Here is a 9,457-nt window from a genome sequence, read left to right as displayed (position 1 = left end):
GGATAAATTTCCAAAATATACAAACAGCTCATGCAGCTGTATGTCAAAAAAACCAAGCAACCCAACCTATAAACGGACAGAAGATCTAAATGGACATTTCTCCAAAGAAGACATACAGATAACTAAAAAGCACATGAAAAATGCTCAGAGTCACTAATTATCTGAGAAATGCAAATCAAAACTACAATGAGGTATTCACACCGGTCAGAACGGCCATCATCAAAAAGTCTACAAAGAATAAATGCTGGAGAGGGTGTTGAGCAAAGGGAGCCCTCCTACATTGTTGGTGGGAATGAAAATTGGTACAACCATCAGGGAGAATAGTATGGAGGTTCCTTAAAACACTAAAAATTGAACTGCCATATGATCCAGCAATCCCACTCCTGGGAATATATCCAGAGAAAATCATAATTTGAAAAGATATATGAACCTCAGTATTCATAGCAGCACTATTTAAAATAGCCAAGACACTGTCCTCAGGCCGACCATGGTGGACGATTTGAGCGCAGTTGATCCGTAGCCTGTGCGCCCTGCACCACCTCCTGTGGAAGCTTGAGCAGGCTGTGTAGCTTTCTCCCTTTGTCTCATAACGATGTCAACCAATGAGAATGGTAATTCACCATCTGCCCGCCTTAAAAGATTCAAGAACAAGGGGAAAGACAGTCCAGAAATGAGGCGGCGCCGAATAGAAGTTAATGTGGAGCTCAGGAAAGCTAAGAAGGGTGACCAGATGCTGAAAAGGAGAAATGTCAGCTCTTTTCCAGATGCTGCTGCTTTCCACTGCAGGAAAACCGCAACAACCAGGGCACTGTAAATCGGTCTGTTGATGACATTGTCAAAGGCATAAATAGCAACAATTTGGAAAGCCAGCTCCAAGCTACTCAAGCTGCTAGGAAACTGCTTTCCAGGGAAAAACAGCCCCCTATAGTCAGCATAATCCGGGCTGGTTTGATTCCAAAATTTGTGTCCTTCTTGGGCAGAGCTGATTGTAGTCCCATTCAGTTTGAATCTGCTTGGGCCCTCACTAAAATTGCTTCTGCGACATCAGAACAGACCAAGGCTGTGGTAGATGGAGGTGCTATCCCAGTATTCATTTCCCTGTTGGCATCTCCCCACGCTCACATCAGTGAACAAGCTGTACGGACTCTAGGAAACATTGCAGGTGATGGCTCGGTCCTCCAAGACTTGGTTATCAAGCATGGTGCAGTTGACCCACTGTTGGCACTTTTGGCGGTTCCTGACTTGTCATTTTTAGCATGTGGTTACTTACATAATCTTACCTGGACACTTTCAAATCTTTGTCGCAACAAGAATACTGCAACCCGCCTTAGATGTTGTTGAGCAAATTCTTCCTACTTTAGTTCGTCTCCTGCATCACCATGATCCAGAAATTTTAGCTGGTGCCTGCTGGGCTATTTCCTACCTTACCGATGGTCCAAATGAATGGATTGAAATGGTTGTGAAAACTGGGGTTGTACCCCAACTTGTGAAGCTTTCAGGTGCTACTGAATTGCCAATTGTGACTCTCGTGCTAAGAGCCATAGGGAATATTGTCACTGGGACAGATGAACAGACTCAGGTTGTAATAGATGTAGGAGTACTTGCCATCTTTCCCAGCCTGCTAACAAACTCCAAAACTAATATTCAGAAGGAAGCTACGTGGACAATGTCAAACATCACAGCTGGCCACCAGGACCAGATACATCAAGTAGTAAATCATGGATTAGTCCCATTCCTTGTTGGCGTTCTCTCTAAGGCCGACTTTAGGACACAAAAGGAAGCTGTATGGGCTGTGACCAACTACACAAGGGGTGGAACAGTTGAGCAGATCGTATACCTTGTTCATTGTGGCATAATAGAACCGTTGATAAACCTCCTAACTGCAAAAGACACTAAAATTATTCTGGTTATTCTGGATGCCATCTAAAATATCTCTCAGACTGCTGAGAAACTAGGTGAAACTGAAAAACTTAGTATAAGGATTGAAGAATGTGGAGATTTGGACAAAATTGAAGCTCTACAAAACCATGAAAATGAGTCTGTGTACAAAGCTTCATTAAACTTGATTCAGAAGTATTTCTCTGTGGAGGAAGAGGAAGATCAAAATGTTGTGCCAGAAACTACCTCTGAAGGGTATACATTCCAAGTTCAGGATGGCACTGCTGGGACCTTCAACTTTTAGATTGTACATCTGAGGCATAAAGTTGTTTGTTGTGTACTATGTCTGGTAGAAGTTTGTTTCTTAAACTGTCTAAATCTCTGAATATCACCAGCCAAAGTTTAGCTCAATTTTCTTCACATATAGGAAGCTAATGTATAGAAATAAAGTAAAATTAAACAGATCTGCAGCAAGGAGTAGAGATCACAGGTCAATGGAAAAACCCAAACAAAGGCTCTCTAGCCCTAATTCTGGCTATCAAATTCCCTGTTGCAGGTTTGCTGGACCAGAGGTTTTTTGCTTAACTCTCCCTTATTCATGAAATATTCTAGTATCCCAACCATAAATCTCCCTTTCCTCCCTTTTCCTTTTGTTTTTCACAGTTAAAGTTGGTTTCAGTCACTTGCAATTGAAGCAGTACTTATTAATACAAAATTTGATATTTTTATACTGAGAGGAAATATTTTTTTGAAAACAGAATGCTATACTCTGATCCATAGGGATTATACCACCCAATTCCAATTTTTAACCAAACTTTTATCCATATGCCATATATCTCTCAAAATAAGAATTCAAAATGAGTAAATTATAATTGAAAAGATAGTGGAATGCACACAAGGAATCTAAACAAAATAACCTACCAAAAGAAAAGACTTAATTCTGATATGCTTCAGTTATTGTTATGGTAACAAAGAGTATAAGTGACTAAAACAAAAATCTTGAAAAGTCGTACTTAAATATAATACATTATGGGTTCATAATTTATTTTAGGATTACTTGTGTATTTATTAATAATATGCTTATAAGTCTACCTCTGAATAATCATCTTGAGTCATTATATAATCACATTGCTATGATAGGTACCAACTCCTACTTGCCCTGTATTTCCAATTTTGATAGTAACATTAATATTTAATTTTTCTTTTGTTTTGTTTTTAATAAGAAAAAATTAAATTGTTCAGCTCCATAGCCTTATGCCATCTCACTGGCAGCAATCTCTCCCTCTGTCTCATATTTTCTTTCTTAGGAGTAACGTAATTTTTGTTTTATCTTATGTTAATCATTTAGTGAGGGTCTCAGTCTCAGTTCCAAGTGGCTTAACAAAAATATTGCATAACGGTTCATGCAATGCTCTCACCAAGAGGATTTCTAATGAATACAAATAGCTTTGCCCCATTAAAGTACCAAACAACAGCAATATGCAAGAACCATTTTGAGCCTAATGGGATACTGTAGTCAGTTCCCGTCAGGGTTCTAGCTTACAAGCAACAGAATTCAGCTCTGGCAGAAGTAAGAAAAAAAGTGGAATTATTTTAAAGGTATGGAGGATGAGAAAGGGTCACTAAAGCCTGGAGAAATAGATTTTATATAGGACCAAATCTAGCATGTCTGTGGAAATTAATAATTAAGAACAGTCAGTCAAGGCACTTCCCCACTCCTGTGCATCACCACTACCAATGGATGTCCTTGCCCTTGCTAGACACCTTTGAATATTACAGTTTCCTCTCTCTTTTCAATGGAGTCATTCAATCAAGAAACTAAGTTGTTGGCAAGAAAGACTACTTACATAAGCCTAGGCTACCAATATCTTGTCTGGCAAAAAATGAAAATAAGAAGAACATTCCCCTTTCAGATTGCCATGTCCAAGGGGCATAATGGGAATTCCCAAAACTTTTAAGAGTATTCAAATGTCCTAAGGGCAAGAAATTACAAATGTCAGTACCACTATTTATGAAACAGATTAAAAATATGGACAGCGAATAATATAAAAGAATAAAAGAGGAAGTAGGAAGAAGTCAAATCTTGTGGTATTTTGACTAAAGTGTTTTAAATTAAGTTTGTTTGTTCTAATTAAAGAGCACATTAAATCAATATTTACAGCAATTAAAAATAGCAATATTAGTATTTTAGAGTGTGAAGGGAAATAGTTGCATGCACTGCTCAAATGCATAAATTAGTAAAAACCACACTGGAAAATTATTTGACAGTACATAGAAAAATATTTAAAATGTACATATATTTTTATATACATTTCATGTTCAGGGACTTATAAATAAAAGAGTAGAAATATTCACAATATTTACCTATAAATATGACCTCCTGATAGTCTCTGCCCCTCTCCTAACATATCTCCTTCTGCAGTCTTAGTTGTTTATAATAAACCTACCAGCAACTCCCGTTTGTGTCTTGCTCCAGAATTTGATCTGGGGACCAAATTATCCCCATTACTGCCTCTCTAGTATAAGTCCATCATCTTTGGCCTAGAACATTAAAGCAACCTCCTAACTGGTCTCACTGTTGTCCACTCTTTAGTCTATCCTCAACAAAGTAGTCAAAATGATACTATTAATTCAGATCATACCACTTCTCTCCTCAGAATCCCCAAAGACTTCTCATTTCTTTCCCAGTAAAAGGTAAATCCTCACTACAACCCCTAAAATCCAGCATGACCTGACCCTCTGGTACCATCTGATGTCATCCCATGCTCTCCAATGCCTCCTTCAATCCAGCATTCTGGCTTCCTACTCATGGCATGTTGCCACTTTGAGACTCTGTACTTGCTGTTTTCTCTTCCTAGCATGATCTTCCAGGTATCTGTATGACTGGTTTCTTATTCATATGTTAATCAAAACACTTTCTCAGAAAAACCTTTCCTGGACATGCTAATATTTCACACAGCAAGCCCTAATAATCTGTATTCACCTTTCCCACTTCATATGTTTTTTTCCTCAACATTCATCACATTAAAAAAAATACTATATACTTACTACTATGTTATTTAGTGCTTGTTTTCACCAAGTAGATTGCAAGGTTTCTGCAGACAAAAATTTTTCCACATTTATTTCACTATCATATCCTAAAAACTGAGCATAAGAATGGAGAGATGGGAACAACTTAAATATTTGAAAGCTAGATGATTGGTTAAATTGGTTTATATATATAATACCATAGAGTCACCAAATTTATGTTGTAGAAGAATATTAATTATCTTGAGAAATAGTCTATGAAACTCATTTATATTAACTTTTCTATGTATACTTTTTATATCTTAGTAAAGCAAAAACAAAATAGTTGCTTATACTAAGATGTTATCATTTCTTGGAGTTGTGTTTAAAAGTGTTTTTCTGAATTTTTCATATACCACAAATTTGCTAAAATGAACCTGAACTATAATTGTAAATAAAAATTCACACTATTTTCAAAAAAGCTAATCCTAAAGTGAATTTTTGAAGACAAAATGACCAAGACATACATAATTGAATGACACCAATTCTCACACTCTGTTAACCTAGTGACTCCAAAGGATGATAAGTAAAAAGAAATTCCCAGCCAGATATATTTTAGTGAAATCAGAACCAAAGATAAAGAGGGTATCTTTAGAGCATCCTAAAAGGGAAAAAGAGGAGTTGGATGGGATAGATAGACTACTTAGAAAAAAATGAAAATAGAGGGCCAGTTGATATCTTAGTAGTAACAATGGTTGCATAAACAACAAAATAATAGCTTCAAACAACTGATATCAATTGCACACCTAATGAAACTCTCTCTTGAGAAGAAAAGGGGGAAATATTTCCAGATATACAGTATCATACTGGGTTAGTTCCAACAGAGCATCTCTGTAGAAAACTGAAGGATGAGATTCAAGGAAAAAGAAAAATCATCTAAGAAATCTGAGGGAAAAAAATGGTAATCAAAGGAAATAGTAAATGTTTGGAAAATCGAGACAATCATTTTTTACAGCAATACTGCATAATAATACCAAATATGTGGGATAAATAAATCAATATAAAATAAACATGCTGAATAACAACAGCATGTGTTAATCACACAAAATAATCTAAAGTTCATTATATCACTTCAGAACTGAGAAAATCTAACAAATAGGATTCACATTATTAAGTTGAATGTGAGTACCAAAATTTTAAGATAAACCATTAACGAATATAAATATGTGTAAAATTCCCCCAAAAAAAGGAATAGGAAAAAATAGTGTAACACAAAGGAAAACAAAGAATGCATTAGAAAACAATCTAAGAAAGTGGTTAAAGACAGAATGGGTAAGAAACATATAAAAAAATAGAAATGAATCCGTATTCATCGTATTGGCATATGAGAGATATGTGATAAATGTAAATGGTCTTAACACTCCAGTTAAAGAAAACTATTATCAGAGTTGATTTTGAAAATCAGATTTCAGTTTCCTTGTTCAAAATAGGATACGACAGTCTGTGGCAGGCTAATCCTTACACTGAGAACAATCAGTAAAACAACTTAAAATATAAAAGTGATTTGTTCAGTCCAGGCAGAGGACTACTGCTGGTGGAAAAAGAAAACAACAGAGCTTCTGGTGGTTGCATGGGGCTGCAGTGACAAATCTGGACACTTGAGAGTCCTGAACAAACAATGGGTCAAAGAAGACATCAAAAGAGAAATCAAAGAGTGTCTCGAGACAAACAAAAATAGAAATGCAACAGCCCAAAACTTATAGAATACAGCAACAGCAGTTCTATGAGTGAAGCTTATGGCAATAAATGTCTATATTAAGAAAAAAGAAAGATTTCCAATAAGCAAGCCAACTAGGAATTAGAAAAAGGAACAAACTAAGCAACTAGAAAAAGAACAAACTAAGCCCAAAGTTAGTAGAATGAAGAAATAACAAAGATGAGCAAAAATAAATGAAATTGAAAGTAGAAAGGCAATAGAAAAAAATCAACAAACTGAGTTTGGTTTTTTGAAAAGATAAACAAAATTGTCAAGATTTTAGCTAGACTAAGAAAACCAATGAGCAAACACTGAAATAAATAAAATCAGAAATGAAAGAGGAGACATTATAAATGATACAACAGATATATGAAGAATCATAAGAGATTACTATGAATAATTATATACCAACTAACCTAGAAGAAATTTCTGGAAATATACAACCCTCCAATAATGAGTCATGATAAAATAGAAAATCTGAACAGACAAGTAAAGAGATCGAAGTAGCACTAGAAAATTTTCCAAAAAAGAAAAGTCCAGAAACAAATAGCTTCACTGGAGAATGCTACCAAACTTTTAAAGAAAAATTAATGTCAATCCTTCTCAAATTCTTCCAAAGAATTGAATAGAGAAGAATATTTCTCAACTTATTTTACAAGGCCAGCATTTCCTTGATATCAAAGTCAGATGAGGACACTACAAGAAAAGAAAACTATAGGCCAATATTTCTGATGAATATAGATGGAAAAGTCCTCAATCTGGTCTGAGATTCTGGCACCTCTAAAGTCTTTGTGTTTTTCCAAATCCCTACCTCTGTTCTTAGTGGCCCCCAGGAGATTAGAATATGTCAAGTCCAGTCAGTGACCCAAAGGTGGGGAAATTTCCACATTCCCATTCCCATTTCCAGAGGACTTCTAATAGCCTGCCCTGTCAGCTCCCAGATAGGGGCTGATTGGAAGCCTTTCAGGCAGCAGCTGTGAAAGCTGGGATGTTCTATAGGCAGTCTAGCTCTTCTCAGGCAGAAACTGGGAACTGGTTATTTTGCCTACTAGCTCTTTGCTGACCCAGAGGGAATAACCACTGGGGTGGTTGTGCATCCATATAAAACTGCCCTTTGTCTTTGTGTTCTTGAGGACATGAAATTGCAGAATTCCATCAGCTCCTAGAACTAGGTGATTTAGGAGCCAGTCTCTTGAGTGGCAGCCTTAGAAATTGGGGCACAAGATGGTGGACACTTTCTTCTAGGGAGAAACTGGAGACTGTTTTATTGTTGGAGCAAGCTGGGAGGAGAAGACAGGGCAAGTAAAGCCCTTTCAAGCTCCCAGAGGATCCCAGTCAGCTCCCAGATGCAAGCTGATTAGAAGTTTGACTCTCAGCTGGGAAAGTATGCAGTGAAACCCCATTCAGGGAAAAACTGGGAGCCTTGAGTTTTCACCTGCTCCTTCTGAGCTGGTCAGGGTTGGGTTGGGGGTGAAACAAAGCTGCCTCTTTGTTTCACATGGTCCGGGAGACTTGTAAATGCTGAGACTCATCAGCTCTCAGAGGTGGGTAATTTGGGAGCCAGTTTCTCAAATAGCAGCCTTAAAAGTTGGGGTGCTAAATGTGCATCTCTGGGAGAAGCTGAGAGTTGAGGGTTCCATCCTGAATAGAAAACTCTGTACCAGGGGCTGTGTTGTATGGTGTGGGTGTTTCTCAGATTTTCCTACTCTTTTCAGTGTGGGTATTTTCTCAGTCACTGAATGTATAGGAGTCACTCAATTAATTTTCGTATTTCTCTCAGAGGGAATTGACCCCTGTGTAGTAGTTTATTCAGTGTGTCTGTAAGAGGAGAGAAAATCAGAAGTCTCTTATTTCATCATTCTTGCTGACATCTTGTCATCATTTCTTTTTAAAAATGAGTTACAAGTCCTAACCAGCAGAATAAGAAAAAAAGACAATGTAAAGATTCAAAATATTGTTATTTGCAGACAATTCAGAGAAAGAATATAAATCATACAAAGTTATTAAAGGTAATAAAATATTAGTTTCTCCAAATTGTAATCACAGTCAAAATCTACACAATTTTCCAAGGAATGTATTAACATATATCTAAAATTAATATAAAAGAGAAAGAATCCAAACATATACAAGATATACCTGCTGAACAACCAAATGGGAGGATTTGTCCTAGTTCATATTATGACTCCTTATAGTAATAAAAATACTATAATAATGGTACAGGAATGGGCAATTTCACCAGTTGCACCAAATAGAGACCCTGGAATCAGATTTATACGGAAACTTCATATAGAGAGAGATCTGGTGTTGCAAATTAGCAAGGCAATAGTGGCCCATTAAATCAATGGTGCTGTGTCCATTTGTTATTCATGTGGGAAAAAATATGAACCCTTCATTATAACATAAATTTTCAATTCTAATGAATTATGTAGTTATATTTGGAAGGAAAACTATGAAAACCTTTAGAAGAAAATATAGAGGAAAAGCTTTACCATTTTAGTAAATAGAAAGTTTTCTTAAAGATCCAAAAGCAGTTAGGCAAAGAAAAAACCAACAAATTATACTACCTTGAAATTAAGAATTTGTGTTTATTAAATACACTACAGAGAGGGAGAAATGACAATTCAAAAATTTGTATATTAACAATATACATAAGCAATAAAATTTAAATACAGAACTGTAAAAAGCCTATACAAATTATTTGAATGAGCAAACAATTCAATATATAAATAAATATATAAACAAAAATCTTGAGTTGACTGTATTGAACAAGGAAAGGCATATCATCCAAAAATCTATGATGACATGCTTGACCATATG

General features: G+C 36.1%; 1 pseudogene across 1 annotated transcript; it reads left to right on the top strand.

Moving 5' to 3' along the window:
- The first annotated feature begins 577 nt into the window (after positions 1-577).
- Positions 578-2,190, top strand: LOC309960983 (importin subunit alpha-1-like; annotated as a pseudogene). The gene has a single exon. The product of its transcript is annotated as an importin subunit alpha-1-like (transcript).
- Positions 2,191-9,457: the final 7,267 nt, after the last annotated feature.

This window comes from Leucopleurus acutus, assembly GCF_964270905.1.
Source record: "Leucopleurus acutus genome assembly, chromosome: 4".
NCBI classification, from domain to species: Eukaryota; Metazoa; Chordata; class Mammalia; order Artiodactyla; family Delphinidae; genus Leucopleurus; species Leucopleurus acutus.
The sequence above is the reverse complement of the archived record's forward strand: the minus strand, read 5'-3'. Positions and strand labels throughout refer to the sequence as shown.